The 17,500-nt window shown below is 47.2% G+C and overlaps 1 protein-coding gene across 1 annotated transcript in view; it reads left to right on the top strand.

Annotated features, from left to right (window-relative positions):
- Positions 1-17,500, top strand: part of shroom4 (shroom family member 4) — a gene marked incomplete at its 5' end in the record, with an annotated part of 120,145 nt that overhangs the window by 6,026 nt on the left and 96,619 nt on the right. The window lies entirely within an intron of this gene.

Here is a 17,500-nt window from a genome sequence, read left to right as displayed (position 1 = left end):
GGAGGAAATTACTGTTCAAAACTATTGTTTAGATGTCTGACGTCTTACTGATGCCAAAAATGAATGGTTAAAGTGACTGTTCTATCGAATTTCACAAAAAGCCGTTTATCTCAGAATAAATTTCCAGACGCTGAAACCATGCTGTATTCAACTGCTAATGCTTACATAACTACTAACTCTACAAACTAACTCTTTTAGACAGAGAAAGCACACATTCTATTAGTTATTTTGAGATATTGTGTGTTCACAAAATCTTAGCAGAAAAGAATCCTCGGGTCTTGAAAGATGAGCCAGAATCCTCAAAAAAACCCTCTGGCAGAACCTACCTACAGTAAAAAAAAAAGGCTGGCAGTGAATGTGTTAAAATTCGATTAATCGCCCAGCCCTAGTCTGCGGCGCTCGTACTCGCCGCATTTCCTCGTCACTTGTCACAAAGAAAATAACACTCGTTTTGGCGACTTATTTGAGGGAATGTAATAATGTTATCCATCACATCCGCTAACCTGTTGCTCTTTGAACAAGTCGGGATATTTATCAGCGAGATGTTTGGCCAAGCTGGATGTGGCAGGCTTCACCTGCAGCTTTGAAACATGGTTTACAGACGGGCTACAGTATGTTGTGTCCGTGTCAGCAATGTAACAGGGGGAGGGGCCTGGGAGGATTACACCAGAAGAAGTCCCATATTTCACGTAAGGCATCGTGGCAGCTACGAATAAGGTGGATAGTTTCACAAAAGTCTTCATGTCTGCTGTTTTCCTCCTAAAAGCCCTACAAGTCTCCATAGCCACTTCTAAACATGAAGTGTGGATTATAACTAGGGATGTCACAATATATATCGTCCCACGATATATCGCGATATCAAAACGTGACAATATGTATCGTCAAGATGAAATCTCATATCGCGAGAAAAAGAAGCTGAACATGGTGGCACTGATCTGCATCTGATTGCATGTTCGCTCTCCTTTTCATTGCTTTGTTTGAACAGACGAGGGACGTTACAGACGTGGAGGATGAAAATGGTGAAATTACTCAAATTAGCGTGGAGGATGCCCCCCTCAACTTACAAATCGATCGCAAACAAATATTGTTAAAATATCTTATCGTATCGTTATCGTGAACCCAATATCGTGTATGGTATCGTATCGTACACCCCTAATTATAACCGTAGAAACCGGCCCGACTATCCCCCGCAGGTAGCCTGCCTGACATGACTCAACAAACCACTTCATCACTTTCTAAACATGAGGGAGAAGCTCTGCAGAAACACATTCTCAAAGCTCCGAACCAAAATGTGTTTCTGGGGGACTAATTTCCACTTTAAAGAGCATGCGCTCTTGAAGTTCAGTCGCCCCCGTCCTCTCATCTCTCCCACCTGCACTGTGGCTCTCCTGAGTGTCCTCCCTCGCTGATCGTAAGTTTGCTGTTCCATTCATTGATATGCCGAACGATTAATTAACATACGTGGACGTTAATACCGGGCACTTCTCACTCAATAGTCTAATGCGCAGTATCATCTCCTTGTTACATTTTCAAACTGGCAGATGGAAGAAAAGAAACGATTAAACTTTTAGGCTACTTGGTTTACTCACCAATTTGGCTCTCTTCCAAATAATCCAGCCACATAAACTACGTCCGTTCATGAAATTATTAAATATCACGGGGACATTTAATGAGTCACTGAGTTCACTGCATGTTTAGAAACGGCGCATGTAACATGCAGTTTGATGCTACTTCCTATGGCGTAAACTTAGTCACCTCATAAAGATTGATGTCAGGTTAGAAAGGTGTGTAAAGTGAATCTGGCGTGGTTCACCCTCCATACAGTAGATACATGTAACTCATGTGAGAGGAGGGGAAACCGAGTCACTGTAGCCGTGAGCTAAATTAGCTCAGTTAGCTGTGGTGTGACTTTGATTCATGCAAATTGCAATGTGTGTCCGTTTCTAATTGCCTGTGTCTGTGTTCATATATCTGAGGACAAACAAGTGTCTCTTAACACACACACACACACACACACGCACGCACGCACGCACGCACGCACACACACACACACACACTAGAGCTGGGCTCGGGCTGAATTTTCCTTACCGAACCCGACCGAGCCTGTCACATTATTAGCCGAGCCCGGCCCGGCCCGACAGGTGTCAATTGATAATCTGTCCGAGCCCGGCCCGAACCCCCTCCCTGATTTTTTTTTCCCCCCTCGGAGCGCAGCGAGCGCATAATTCAATGAGTCTGTCCAGCCTATAAACAGCCCTATATAATCCCAAACCAAAATCAGTCCTCGTAATTCAAAGCAGTCAATGATTAATACGTATTGTACAAAGCAAAGCACCAAACAGCCTAATTCGTGCGTGCCGTGCACTGCCCACACAGTCCCACATCGCTGAAAGAAGTACTGCACGGTGTCGGCGACACCAGCGCTGAGCCGACACGCAGCTGACTCCGGGCAGAGCAGCAGAGTGCATGTCTGGGCGTGTTTCATTCGATGCCTTCAGGTGCTTTCATTAAAGTAGTAAATTAGCTCAGGAGCTGATGATAGATATATTTGAAGGCAAAAACAAGTGACTGATTACGTGACCAAGCCCGGCCCGAGCCCGAACGCGACTTCAATGTTTCTGTCCGAACCCGGCCCGTTAGTCGGGCCGGGTTCGGGTTCCGAGTCCGACGGGCCGGGTAGCCCTGCTCTAACACACACACACACACACACACACACACACACACACACACACACACACACACACACACACACACACACACACACACACACACACACACACACACACACACACCTTCATTCTAGAAAATTAAATCAACAAGTTGAATGGACTGGAGGGCAGGAGGCGGGGCTAGAACTATTAGTACTAGCTACTGCTACTACTACTCGTGTGTGTGTGTGTGTGTGTGTGTGCGCTGTGCATGCAGATATTTCAGTGTGTGGTGTCTGTGCGTCTGTGTGTGTGCTGTTTTTGGGGAGAATTGTGTGTGTGCGCGTGCATGTGCCCGCTGCCCTTTCTCTGTGTGTGTGTGTGTGTGTGTGTGTTTGACGGTGACCCTTTGAGTAGTGTTGGAGGGGGAAGGGTGACTTGCAGACTCTGAGACAGCAGAGGGATATAAGCCATTTGGTCAACATTCCACCAGGACTGAGCATAACAAATTACTGCAGTGTGTGTGCGCGCGCGTTAGGGTTGTCAAAAGTATCGATAGTATCGAAAAGTATCAATACTGAAAATTGTAATCGGATACGATACTCATTTGCATCAGGTATCGAAAGTATCAATACTATAAATTCGAAATAGATAAAATACTAATTTGCAACAGTTTTGATACCATCAGTGCTTTATTTTAATGAAAAATCACTGATTTTTCCCTTCCTATCATTGGGTATCTGTTGCTTCAACAAGCTAAACGTGTTCTGATGGCTAGAGCAGGGCTAATCTGCTGTCTGAGTTCAAAGTTTGATCAGGTCTAGATTATGGAGACGTGTGCGTCTGTCCGTCCATCTGTCTAACTTTATTTTTATGCTTCTTGATGTGTCATCATCCCCCCTTACCGTGGTATCGAAAATGGTATCGAGTATCGATATTTTCCTGGGTATCCGTATTGAAGTAGAAATTATAGTATCGTGACATCCCTAGCGTGCGTGCAGGTCCATACGTGTGTGCCCTGCTCATACACATGACTTGTGTGTGTGTGTATGTGTGTATGTGCGTGTGCAGGTCCATACGTGTGTGCACTGCTCATACACATGACTTGTGTGTATGTGTGTGTGTGTGTAGGTCCATACGTGTGTGCACTGCTCATACACATGACTTGTGTGTATGTGTGTGTGTGTGTAGGTCCATACGTGTGTGCACTGCTCATACACATGACTTGTGTGTGTGTGTGTGTGTGTGCGTGTGCGTGCGTGTGCAGGTCCATACGTGTGTGCACTGCTCATACACATGACTTCTGTGGGTGTGTGTGTGTGTGTGTGTGTGTGTGGACATGGTTAGCTCTCATGTGTTTCCCCCCTGAGGACTCTTGTAGCCGAGGACAAACTCCTGATCTTTTGTCTGATCATCACATCACATGATCACATGGTCAGTTTGACAGAGACTCTGTTGGACTGAGGAGCACCTACTTCTCTGTACGCCAGCTTCTCTGCTGTTCACCTCCCTCCATTATACCAACCAGGCAGGGGGAGAGGCAAGGACTAAGTCACATTTGAGCTTTGTAGGCGTAAACAAAACTGAGGCCACTAGGCGGAGATTTATCTGGCGAGCGGTGCTTCAGGAACACCCTGATCATCTGTTCATCTCAGTATCTTTATGCTGAATGGCGATACACAATATATCTGGGTATTTTCTATGAAGTGGGCTAAATGTTCAGTTGTTACTTGATCATAAATAATCAGCAGTAATGTGGATATAAGTTGGTAAAGACAAATTAATAGAACAACTAGAACAGTCTGACGAGTTCAGAAAATGATATCACTTTACTGTAATGCAGCCTTTCAAACCAGGAAAAGACAACACTTCTGCCATATCAGAATGTTACGATATCTAAAATCTATCTAGCGGCTTTAGCTCAGGAGGTAGAGCGGGTCGGCCAATGACGCAAGGGTTGGCGGTTCGATCCCCGCTCCCTCCCAGCTGCTGTCGTTGTGTCCTTGGGCAAGACACTTAACCCTCCTTGCTCCCGATGGTGTGTAGGCACCCTGCGTGGTAGCCTGCCGCCATTGGTGTATGAATGGGTGAATGTAGACTACCTACTGATTGTAAAGCGCTTTGGATAAAAGCGCTATATAAATGCAGACCATTTACCATTTTACCATTTACCATCTAGTCTCATATCACGATATCATATAATATCGATATATTGCACAGTCCTATTTCAAAGTAGCTTCCCCAACTCTGGTATCTATTAGTCTATTTGGGGTTTAAAATAAATCGATGATTACATACAATATCTTTACCCTCTGCCTATCTGGGGAGAGCCGTAGACTAGCACCATGCTTCCCCCGACACATGCGCAGTTGCCAGCCGCTTCTTTTCACCTGACAGCGGGGAGCTTCACCGGCAGGACGTAGCACGTGGGAGGATCACGCTATTCCCACCAGTTCCCTTCCGCCCCGAACAGGCGCCCCGACCGACCAGAGGAGGCGCTAGTGCAGCGGACACATACCATTAATCCGGTTTAAGACATTAACACTGCCAATCGTGCCTGTACGGATGCCCGAACCAAGCCGGAGGTAACACGGGGGCTTGAACCTGCGACCCTCGTGTTGGTAGGCAGGGAATATACATACAATATCAGCCTCTGGAGACGCCTGGTGGACACGGTCATGTTGAGAGTGCTGCTTGTGTCAGCCTCTCTCTCCTATGATGTTCTCCTGATGCTGCTGTTTGATGTCACTAATAGAGGAAAGCAGACCAGACAGTGAGTTGGTCTTCCACACATTCTCTCTCTCATGCATTCCAGCCATTGTAGTCATTTTCCCCATTCCCTTCTGTAGCTTGTAATCATTCCTTTCTTTTTGCCGGCGGGCTATGCTGGGAGGTCGCCATTTTTTTAATCTGGCGCTGCTGTCAGGTGTATCATAGCAATGCCGACAGCGCTTCTCATTGGTTGATGTGACTCACACATGACCAATGAGAAGTGCATGGGTAGTGGTCAGTGGACTGGAACATAACATGACGGATGTGCGTTGTGAACGTGTTTGGTCGGGACGCTCTCTAGAGATGTGCGTTGTGAACGTGTTTGGTCCCGACGCTCTCTAGAGATGTGCGTTGTGAACGTGTTTGGTTGGGACGCTCTCTAGAGATGTGTGTTGTGAACGTGTTTGGTTGGGACGCTCTCTAGAGATGTGTGTTGTGAACGTGTTTGGTTGGGACGCTCTCTAGAGATGTGTGTTGTGAACGTGTTTGGTCCCGACGCTCTCTAGAGATGTGCGTTGTGAACGTGTTTGGTTGGGACGCTCTCTAGAGATGTGCGTTGTGAACGTGTTTGGTCCCGACGCTCTCTAGAGATGTGCGTTGTGAACGTGTTTGGTTGGGACGCTCTCTAGAGATGTGCGTTGTGAACGTGTTTGGTCCCAACGCTCTCTAGAGATGTGCGTTGTGAACGTGTTTGGTTGGGACGCTCTCTAGAGATGTGCGTTGTGAACGTGTTTGGTCCCAACGCTCTCTAGAGATGTGCGTTGTGAACGTGTTTGGTCCCAACGCTCTCTAGAGATGTGCGTTGTGAACGTGTTTGGTCGGGAGTCGGGACGCTCTCTAGAGATGTGCGTTGTGAACGTGTTTGGTCAGGAGTTGCGACGCTCTCTAGAGATGTGCGTTGTGAACGTGTTTACGTGGATTGATGCGTCCTCAGCAGCCCTATGCTGCCCTGTGCCCCTGACTGTAAGTCTCTCCTGTCTGCTCTCTGTGCTTTTCCCACCACGAGCTGCAGGCCAGGCAGCTGCTATCTGACTCAACATCTCACTGTTATCAACTCAGGCTTAGTGCACTCTTTATTATATTTGAAAAAGACATGCTTTTTAAAAACACTGGACTAAAAAAGCAATATTGTGTGTGTGTGTGTGTGTGTGTTGCATCCTTGTTGGTTGCCTTTTGTCCAAATCCTTGTTTCATCTCTAGAGTTGAACTGATTGAGTTTTCCAAGGCTCACACTGATGTGATTGGTCCAAAACTGGGCTGTCCATGGCCAACAGACTCCCACGTTATATGAGAGCTAAAGCAGAGACGAGATGTTGAAATGAGGACTTAGTGCTCTCTGCTCAGTGGGCGGTAAGCCTCTTTGAATGCAACAGAGTTTTCACTTGGCCTGAATGACTGAATGACAGTAGAGACCTGGAGTGGCTGAAGACAGATGATTAGTGATGATCTGATGATGATGAGGTGAGTGAGCTGGCTTCAGATAGCTTTACCTCTGACTCTGTTCAGCTCAGCCACGTCTGCCATCGCCTCCCCAAACACTCGCTCATTGAAAGGAGTTTGTTGTTTTCTATTTGGGGCTGAAAGGACTCGTTCTTCTTCTCTGTCGGAAATTGGGTGGTCTTTCTCGTGGGGAGCCGGTCCAGGAAATAGATCTGAAAATGCCCAGAGGAGGCCGGGAACTTGATTTGCCCCAAACAGGCAACAGAGATGAAGATGGTCTCTCTCTCTCTCCTCTCCTCTCTCTCTCTCCTCTCTCTCTTCTCTCTCTCCTCTCACTCTCTCTCTCTTCTCTCTCTCCTCTCTCTCTCTCTCCTCTCACTCTCTCTTTCTTCTCTCTCTCTCCTCTCCTCTCTCTCTCATCTCACTCTCTCTCTTTCTTCTCTCTCTCCTCTCTCTCCTCTCACTCTCTCTTTCTTCTCTCTCTCTACTCTCTCTCTCTCTTTCTTCTCTCTCTCCCCTCTCTCTCTCCTCTCTCTCTCTCTCCTCTCACTCTCTCTCTTCTCTCTCTCTCCTCTCACTCTCTCTTTCTTCTCTCTCTCTCTCTCTCTCTCTCCTCTCACTCTCTCTCTTCTCTCTCTCTCATCTCACTCTCTCTCTTTCTTCTCTCTCTCCTCTCTCTCCTCTCACTCTCTCCTCTCTCTCTCCTCTCTCTCTCTTTCTTCTCTCTCTCCCCTCTCTCCTCTCTCTTTCTTCTCTTTCTCCTCTCTCTCTCTCTCTCTCCTCTCACTCCCTCTCCTCTCTCTCTTTCTTCTCTCTCTCTCCTCTCTCTCTCTCTCACTCCTCTCTCTCTCTCTCCTCTCTTTCTCTCTTCTCTCTCTCTTCTCACTCTCTCTCTTTCTTCTCTCTCTGGGTGCTACTGTGTATGGCCGGGAGAGGGGCTCTTAGCCTGGCTAGTGGCAGCCTGGAGGTTGGGGTGGACCAAGTCTGACAGCAGCCGCGGTAATTCCAGCTCCAATAGCGTATCTTAAAGTTGCTGCAGTTAAAAAGCTCGTAGTTGGATCTCGGGATCGAGCTGTGAGTCAGGTCCGCTACGGGCCTCCACCAGAGTTCCCTCTGGCTTCGCCCTGCCCAGGCATAGTTCACCATCTTTCGGGTCCTATCGCACGCGCTCACGCTCCACCTCCCCGACGGTACGGGCGAGACGGGCCGGTGGTGCGCCCGACCCCGCGGGGCCAGGATCCCACCTCAGCCGGCGCGCGCCGGCCCTCACATTCATTGCGCCACGGGGTTTCCAGAGACCCTCTGACTCGCGCGTGCGTGAGACTCCTTGGTCCGTGTTTCAAGAAGGGTCGGGTGGGTTGCCGACCCGTCATCGCCGCTGAGGTCTTAAGGCTGAATTATGCTCACCCTGCCGTGAAGGGCGCGGGGGTGGAGCGAGGGGCGGGCGCGTCAAATGACGTAAATTTGTTGGCCGTGGTTATTCGCTAGCTCCGTCTGGCGCTCGCCTTGTGCCTGATTTTTTTTCTCACAGCGCGAGCAGCGCACGGCTTCTCTCCAAACATGTCCGCTTTCAAGCCACTGAGCCCTGAACACTGAGCTGTGTTTTCGCCACATTTCTTGACCCATGTGGTAGGCTATAAACTTTGATTTGCAACTGTTCGTTTTTAGTCATTTCACCAAGTAAATGTGTTGTGTTGAGAGCATGTTTGAGAGAGATTAAAAGCAGCACAGAGTAGTAGGCTATCAGGGCTGAGAAGTAAAACGGCTTTCAGTAAAAACAAGTTTGGTGATTTGATTCCTTCATGTGCTGATGTGCGGTCGTTTGAGAGTGAAAGCGCACTCAGTACTGCACATAATAGCGTTTCATTGCGACTTTTCACGGGCTGTTCTCACCATTGTACAATACATGCTGATCACTTTCTGAGTATAATGGCATCTGCCCCAGCGCGAGGTCTACACGGAGACCCGCGGGGCCCCACCCCACGGAGCTTTGCTCGAGTATAAGAGCACCTTTATCCTGGGTAGTGGCAGTGGGGAGTTCTCTCTCTCTCCTCTCTCTCTCTCCTCTCACTCTCTTTCTTCTCTCCTCTCTCTCTCTCTCTCTCTCTCTCTCTCTTCTCTCTCTCTTTCTCACACACTCTCCTCTCTCTTCTCTCTCTATCTCCTCTCACTCTCTTTCTCTCCTCTCACTCGCTCTCTTGATCTCTCCTCTCACTCTCTCTGTCACTCTCTCTCCCCTCTCTCTCTTCTCTCTCTCTCTCTCCCTCTCTCAATCCAATTCAATCCACTAAATCCAGGGATTCTGCAAAAAGAATGTTTTGACATGTGGTCCAAGGTATGCAACCACATGTCTTGGTTGGTAAACAGTCGTGTGTGTGTGTGTGTGTGTGGGTGTGTGTGTGTGTGTCTGTGTGCGTGTGTGTGTGTGTGCGTGTGTGTGTGTGTGTGTGTGTGTGTGTGTGTGTGTGCACGTGTGTGTGTGTGTGTGTCCGTCCCTCCCTTTGCATTCCAGTAAAGGTAAGGTAGCCCCCAGTAGCAATCTTCTCAGCATGGGGTAGATGAGGGTGCCATCAGATAGGGCTGCCATTGTCCCCTCTGTGTGTGTGTGTGTGTGTGTGTGTGTCCTCTGTCCTGACTTGCTGTAACTGTCCTAACTAACCTAAAACATATGTTGTGGAGACACAGCACACAATAGAGCATATTGATGAGAAAGAGAGATTGAGGCAGAGTGACAGAGAGAGAGGGACGGACAGACAGACAGACAGACAGACAGACAGACAGACAGACATTAATTTTGTGTGCACAAGAAGATACCCTCGTTTTGATTTATTTATGCGCACAAAATCCAATTTATTACCTCTTGATTTGCGCACAAATTGCCAAAACGTGCCCTCAAAATAGTGATACATACATACATACATAATAGTGATTTAATCACGTCAATTCGTTGCGCCTCCTCTTCAGCAACTCCCAATATTACGCATAGTGGATGGAAACGCGCATAATTTTGCATTTTCTTTTACCAACTTTCTGAAAATTCGATTAGAATTTGCGATACCTTTTGGATGGCACAAAATACATTCAAGTTGGCCAGTGGGGGGCGGTAATGCAACGCTTGGACACCAACCGCACACACGTCTCAAAAGAAGAAGTTGCTCAGCGGAGCCCACTGGAGATCGCTATGACACGTGGGCAGCTGGGCAGTGTGTGTGTGTGTGTGGTGGGGACTAGGGCTGTGCGATGTAAAAAAAATAGCCATCGTGATTGTCAGGAAAGTCGCTGGCTGCCGTGCTGCCATTTGGCTAGGCCGCTGCAATGCGTTCACTTTCACAGGACAGCTGAGCTCTACAGAGACCAGCGGGCTTCGATAGGCTATTAGTAGCCTCTATGCTAACAGCACAGAGCCAGGCGAGTGAAGCAGTAGGGCTGTCACTACCAGCAATTTGAACGGCGCAAAACAACTAACGTTAACGTTACAGATCCTCACCAACAACGTGTGTGTGTTGAATTTAACTAGCTGGCAGAAAACTGACTGACTGGCTGATATAACGTGAGATTCACGTGGGCTTTTGAACCTAATGAGAGAGTTGAGGAGAAATGACTGATGAGTCTCGCGTTGAGGCTACAGCTGCTGTATCTATGGAGCGACTCCAACTTTCACTTTGGAAACAGGCGAGTTAAATTCACAGTTGAAGACTTGTACTCACTTTGGGTTGAAAACAGGAAAGAACGTGAAGTTTCTTGTTTGTCTTAAAAGTTTTCACACCAACACAACCGACTTCTCACGCGTGGGGGACGCCCCGGTGACATTAAACAAGCGCACCCAGTTCAGAGAAGCAGTGGAGCGGAGGAGGGGAGAAGGAGGGGGAGGGGAGGCTTCTCTGAGTCTGAACTGGGTGCGCTTGTTTAATGCCGCCGGCGCGTCCCCCGTGCGTCAAGGTAAGTTGACTTTGTATGTTTTATTATTAAAACGGCACAATTTTAATTCGAACAGATAATTAATTACGATGATCCGATGTAGAAGGCTCAGAGGTCGATGGGGGGTCGGCCCATCACGATGATCGATGCCATCGTCCATCGTGCCAACCCTAGTGGGGACATTTGAGCTGTCAAAAGGGAACAAAAGGTTCGCTCTTGGCTAGGGATGCACCGATCGATCGGCACGTGACCGGAAATGGCCGATTTTCACGTGATCGGCCTCGATCGGTGATCTGTTCCGGTCACTCTAAATAGCCGATTCTGTGAGCCGATTTTCACATGACGTGCGCGCACCCCAAAGCACCGAGACAGGCACCCAGCCACCACACCACACACGCCAGCATACCTTCCTCGTTGTGGATTTTTTTCACCGTCAGTGAAGTAGACAAAGCTCGCAGTTTGTCACACATGCAAGTCGAAAATAAGCCGTGGAGACAGAGGTGCGGCCGTGTCCCGCTCGGCTGGAGTCCAGTCAGAGCGGCTCGCTTCACCTCACTGGCCCCCCTCTCTCTGCTCTCTCTCCCCGGGAAGCGGTGCTCCAGCAACCCGCCACCGCGCACAGCCGGCTTGGCGAGTGTGTCCAGTATAACCATTCCCCGACCTGCTTTTCCATTCCACATCAGCGCTGCTGCCTCAGCCTGTCAAGTCATGTTGTAACGTGACGTGGATACAGGAGAGACTATTTGTTTCGTATTGCAAATAGAACGACATGAGAACGACGGACATAATAATAAAAATGCATCGGACTCACAAGTGTGCAACGTTTTCTGTGCGTGACGATATTTTTTCGGATGGCAGATAAAAATACGCATACCAAACTTCGGACTGTGTGTAAACTCCGCCTGATATTCAGACTGAAGATCGTTACTGTAACTCATAAACTCATTTCCCCTCTACTCAAGAGGACTGGTCTGGAGCCAGTCTATAAACTCCTTGTCCATGGATCATTTTGATGTTCTGTTGCACCTGTTTTCTTTTGGAAAAGTAAATGCATGATAGCTGTGGGATATAGGCTATTGGATTTAATTTAATTTTTGTATTCATTGTATTTGCACAAAAAAGCTCTGTCCAGTAGCCTAACCTGGAACACTTTTATTTTGAGATGTGTTTGAGTGAGAAGGTCCTACTTCATGCAAATGATAAGAATTGTTTATTTGTTTATTTGGATCCCCATTAGATGTAAGAATTGTTCTATGAATCTTAATTTTTAAACAAAGTTACAAAAACGTTTGTGTAAGCTGTCAATTGTTGTTTTTAGAAGAAAAAAATCGGAATCGGCAAAAATCGGTATCGGCAAGTCAGACTATTCAAAAATCGGAAATCGGAATCGGCCAAGAAAATGGCAATCGGTGCATCCCTACTCTTGGCCAATCCTGACGCTTGACTGCTGCGTAGGCGGACTCGGGGTGTGTTCTGCCCAAATCTCCAGTGGGATCATAATAACACGGATAACAGCAACGTGCTCCGACTCCGCCTACCCTCTCTGGCGGGTGCTGGGTGATGGGAAACACGTCAAGAACTGTGCGCCGCTTGTGGTATCTTTTAGTTTTTTTTTAGTTTGGGGGGCGGGGAAAGTGTCGCCACAGACACAAGTTCATAAATGTTGCAATACAGAGAGATGCAAGGGCTTTTATCAATGAGCCATAGGCTCAATCACCATTGTGTTAACTCATGTTGGAGAGATATAGTGACTTTACAGACATTTATTTACATTAAAACCTTCCGGATTACCACTTTAAATCCACTTAAAATGTTTAAAAGTATGGGTTTTGTGTGTGTTAAATAATCATGACTTGATCAGTTTGCCTGACCATGGAGCTTGTGAATAGCCCAAGGTACAGGCCGCTTTTGTGTGTGTGTGTGTGCGTACTTGTGTGTGTGTGTGTGTGTGTGGGTGGGGTTGGAATGTCTCTATCTCTGATCTGTGCAGCCTTTAGCTGTTTCTGCTATGTCTGGAGGCACACACACACACCCTAGTGACCCTCATACTCACACACGGTTGTTATTGCAGGGTGTGTGTGTGTTTGATAGAGCGAGAGGGGAAGACATTATTGTGTGTGTGTGTGTGTGTGTGTCTGTGTGTGTGTGTGTGTGTGTGTGTGTGTGTGTGTGTGTGTGTGTGTGTGTGTGTGGAGAAGGCCTGACCAAAGGCTGCTTCAGTTGTTATTGTTTTCGTTCGACCCTCTGCATTCTCAGGTTTAAAGGAACCCCCTCTCACCCTCTCACTGGGGGGCAACACACACACACACACACACACACACACACACACACACACACACACACACACACACACACACACACACACACACACACACACACACGTCCGCCACAAATGACAGGAAAAAGGCCATCTTGGTTTTGTATTGTGTTGATTCTGGTCAGGTGTAGTTCACTGAACTTCCATCATGGCCGACTAGCCAAAGGATCTTGTGTGCAGAAAGATGTGACCTCAGTATGAGATGATATGAGACTGAGAGCAGCAGATGAAAGTCAATCCCAGAAGATGTGTCTAATTTATGTATCTGTCCACTAGGGTTGGGTGGGCAGAGCAACACTCTCATTCAAAAGGAACCAACACTCCAAATGAATCCAAAAGGATGATTGGTTCCTAAACACATTTTCCATTCAGAACCTAGGCAAATCTGAATTCCCACCCGAACATATTCAGTGGTGGACACTGAGCGCTACATGGTGTTAGTTTAGAATTTTATATAAAAAAGTATAAACTTTTGATGTTTACAAAAATTCATAATAAATTACCAGCTTATGGACCCAATATGACTTGTGTAATGGTATAATCCCCCCCCCCTTTCCCTGTAATATAAGCATGTGACCTGTTTTGACTCCGCCCCTACAATAATCAGAATTGAGAATAATTAAGAACTGGAATCGATGAGCAGAATCACAATTGGAATCAGAATAGTTAAAATCCAAATGATCCCAACCAATGATCTGGTAGTCCTGCAGTGGCTGTCTGATGCAGCAAAAGACATGATAGGACGCTAACTTTCATAGTTCACAATTAATCTATTGAGTATTTTTTTTCGATTAATTGATTAATCATTTAGTGAAGTCTAAAAATGATCAAAATGACAAGTAATGTCTTTAATATTGTTTACTTAGTCTGACCAACACGTCACAATGATATGAAACAGAGAAAATGAAGTCATTGTGAAGCTGTAACCAGCTAAAACAATAAAAACAATAAATTCTCAAAAATTAGAATCAACTAAGTCAGTTAATCCCCCCCATTTTCTCCCAAATTGTACTTGGCCAATTCCCCCTGCTGTCTCGGTCGCTGCTCCGCCCCCTCTGCCGATCTGGGGAGAGTTGTAGACTAGCTCATGTTTCCTCTGATACATGTGCAGCCGCCAGCCACTTCTTTTCACCTGATAGCGAGGAGTTTCACCGGCAGAACGATGAGCCCTCTATTCCCTCCAGTAAGTCAGTCCAGCACATGCTGTCCAGTGGTGTTTCTCCACACAGTTCCTCAAGCAGTAAGTCCAGTGTTTCCCCTACCATTCTACAGGCCTGGCGGGCCCGCCAGGCCAGAAAAACAATTGCAAAAAGAAAGAGGAAAAAAATTATCTCCTCAAAATTTCAATAAACCTTTATGGCATATTATTACAATACAGCAATACTGGTGTTGACAGTAATAGAAGATGCCAAATCATTCAAAACAATAAGCATTTTGCTTTTAGGAGCATCGTGCCAGCGTGCGGCGCTGTTCCAAAACATGTCAACGTGTGTCGTTGCCTGGGAAACGCACATCCCATAATACAACTGTTCGCATCGCATCCCATAATAGTATGATGATACTTGGGGATGCCATTGCGAACATAGATGCGAACAGGTTAGCTAAAGGTTTAGCGTCGCCAGCGAGGGCCCCCACCGTTGCGGTCGAGGTACGTTTCGAAATCCCTCCAGGCCTGAACATTTTTCTAGGGGAAACACTGAAGTCAGTCCAGCACATGCTCTCCAGTGGGACTTCTGTTATAATTTTTAAATCCGTTTATCCCGTCGCAAATTCCCAAAAGAGACTTGCAGCTGCTTTCATCAGCTCCTCGTTGCTGCTTTCCATTGTGTTTTACAGCTTTTTCCACCAGCCGCATTCTAGCCGTTACATTTCACGCTTCCACATTAGACACAGTTTACCCACTATTATGTCAGATTAAAAACATAATGCGTCAGTGTTTATATGTTTACACTTTATTGCAGTGTAACCATCCCCCAAGCCAAAGAATGTACCTAACCACACACACACATGCACACACATGCACACGCGCGCACACACATTCCACCCTGCTCTGTGGTCCATGCTCGTGGCTACACTGGCAAGGCGACTGGAGGGTTTGAGGTCTAACACGACACAAAACTCTCTTTGTTGACTGGATCTTTCTTCATCACTCCTCCTCCTCCTCCTCCTCCTCCTCCTCCTCCTCCTCCTCCTCATCTGTCGCTCCTCTCCTTTTCGGCGACGGCGTTTTCGACCGACGGGAAAACTTGGCTCTCTCATGCGTCCGCCCCCGTCTTCGTTCCATCACTCTCGGGCGAGGCCGGGTGGCAACTGGGAAACGTCGCGCGGCGGTTTTCTTTGCGAGTCATAACTTCTCCGCCCCACGGTTTTCTGGTTGGAAGCTGGAAAAAATGAAATTTGTGGGTGCAGGGAGGAGGGGGGGGGGCAGAGGGGGTTACAAGGGGACAGTGTGTATGTGTGTGTGTGTGTGTGTGTGTGTGTGTTGCATCTTTGCTGGTTGCAGTTGCTGATGCCTTTTGCCCAAATCCATCTCTAGAGTTGAACTGATGGAGTTTTCCAAGGCTCACACTGAAGCGATAGATAGACACTCACCGACGGCCCGGACGTTGTGTGTCTGAGTTTGTCAGGAAGTCAGGACATTTATTCATTAAGACGGGCAATCTGTCTATCAGTCTGACCACTACGACGACTTTGGGACAAACGGACGATATTTCGGGGTTTAGTAGTAGATGTAGAGCGGACGTCCGCGCCAAGACTTCCATTCCAGTCTATCGGACTGTTAACAATGACCACCAGAAATATCATCCGTCTGTCCCAGAGTCTTAGTCATCAGACTCTGGGTGCCCAAATTCTAGTAGGGGAAACTCTGGGATTGCATTTTTGCCTTTTGAACAAATGTACAAAATACATTCTTGCACAATAAGATCACAAAATATGCCAAGAAAATGAGAGTTCATGTCAGGTTTTCCAGACTGTTTTCATGTAGCCGTGGTCAGACAGGGACGAACCTCAGTCATGTCAGAGGTGGACAACATGATCATAATCCTATTCTCATGCTTCTTGCACGCACGGTCAAAACCACCATCAGGCCCTCGACAGCAGCAGGCGAGACGGCGAAAGCCAGAAGAAACCATCTCCCCCGCTCTTTTGGACCGGCGCTGCTCTGGCGGCCCGCCTGACGCAGAACAGCTGAGGTTCAAGCATCGCTGAAGAAACCCGCCGAGGGAGCGGCAACACTGAGACAGCCCGTGTCTTTTTACCTCCTTCACCACAAAACTAAACCTGAGTCGGGAGTTATTGTTTCCACGTTCTGGACGTTACAATCCCATTTTCACTGTTTTCACATGAGGAGGAAACAAGCCGAGCACTGAGAGGTGCCGACTCTGCTGCAGACCTGGCAACAGATGGATTGTGAAATGGATGAATAGGAAGGTTATTTAGGGTCCAATAGGAATGACATGTAGGAAAAATGGATGGGTTAGGAAGAGAGAGAGAGAGAGAGAGAGAGAGAGAGAGAGAGAGAGAGAGAGAGAGAGAGAGAGAGAGAGAGAGAGAGAGAGAGAGAGAGAGAGAGAGAGAGAGAGAGAGAGAGAGAGAGAGAGAGAGAGACAAACATAAGAAAAGACAAAGAAATATCTAGACAGAGGCCAAGAAAGACTAGATGATCTAGAGGAGACTAGATGATCTAGAGGGGATACTTGGGTGATCTAGAGGAGAGACTAGGTGATCTAGAGGAGAGACGGTGATCTAGAGGAGAGACTAGATGATCTAGAGGAGACTAGATGATCTAGAGGAGAGACTAGATGATCTAGAGGAGAGACGCTGATCTAGAGGAGAGACTAGATGATCTAGAGGAGACTAGATGATCTAGAGGAGAGACTAGATGATCTAGAGGAGAGACTAGATGATCTAGAGGAGAGACTAGATGATCTAGAGGAGAGACTAGATGATCTAGAGGTGGGAGTTTTCTCAAGTAGACTACTACTATCCTTTAAAAAGTCCCAGGATTTGTATGGACCATAAACTGTTCAGTTGCCTCCTGTGTGTTTTCAGTTATTTTGCAGCTGACATGATAAATAAAGGCACAGAAACTGAACCTAAGAAGATATTTCTGAAGACTTGATTTATTTGACAGAGTTGCTAAAGGCTCGTCAGTGAACGTTTCCAGTTCTAGTATAGCGACTGGGCTGGTGGACCAAGTGTTGTTTCTATAATCAGACTTTGTGTCAAACCGTTTCGACCGCGTCACGTCTTGTTTGTTGGAGTTTAAAATAGCCTAACGAGCGACTAAGCACTCTCTAAACACGTCTCTAAACATGGACAGGATCAGATTGAGTGAGATTGCTCTTCTTCTCTGCGATGCAGACCTGCTTGTCTCAGTCTGTGTGGTTGCGTGTTGACATCA

The sequence above is a fragment of the Poromitra crassiceps genome, assembly GCF_964638095.1.
Source record: "Poromitra crassiceps genome assembly, chromosome: 7".
Taxonomy (NCBI): Eukaryota; Metazoa; Chordata; class Actinopteri; order Beryciformes; family Melamphaidae; genus Poromitra; species Poromitra crassiceps.
The sequence above is the reverse complement of the archived record's forward strand: the minus strand, read 5'-3'. Positions and strand labels throughout refer to the sequence as shown.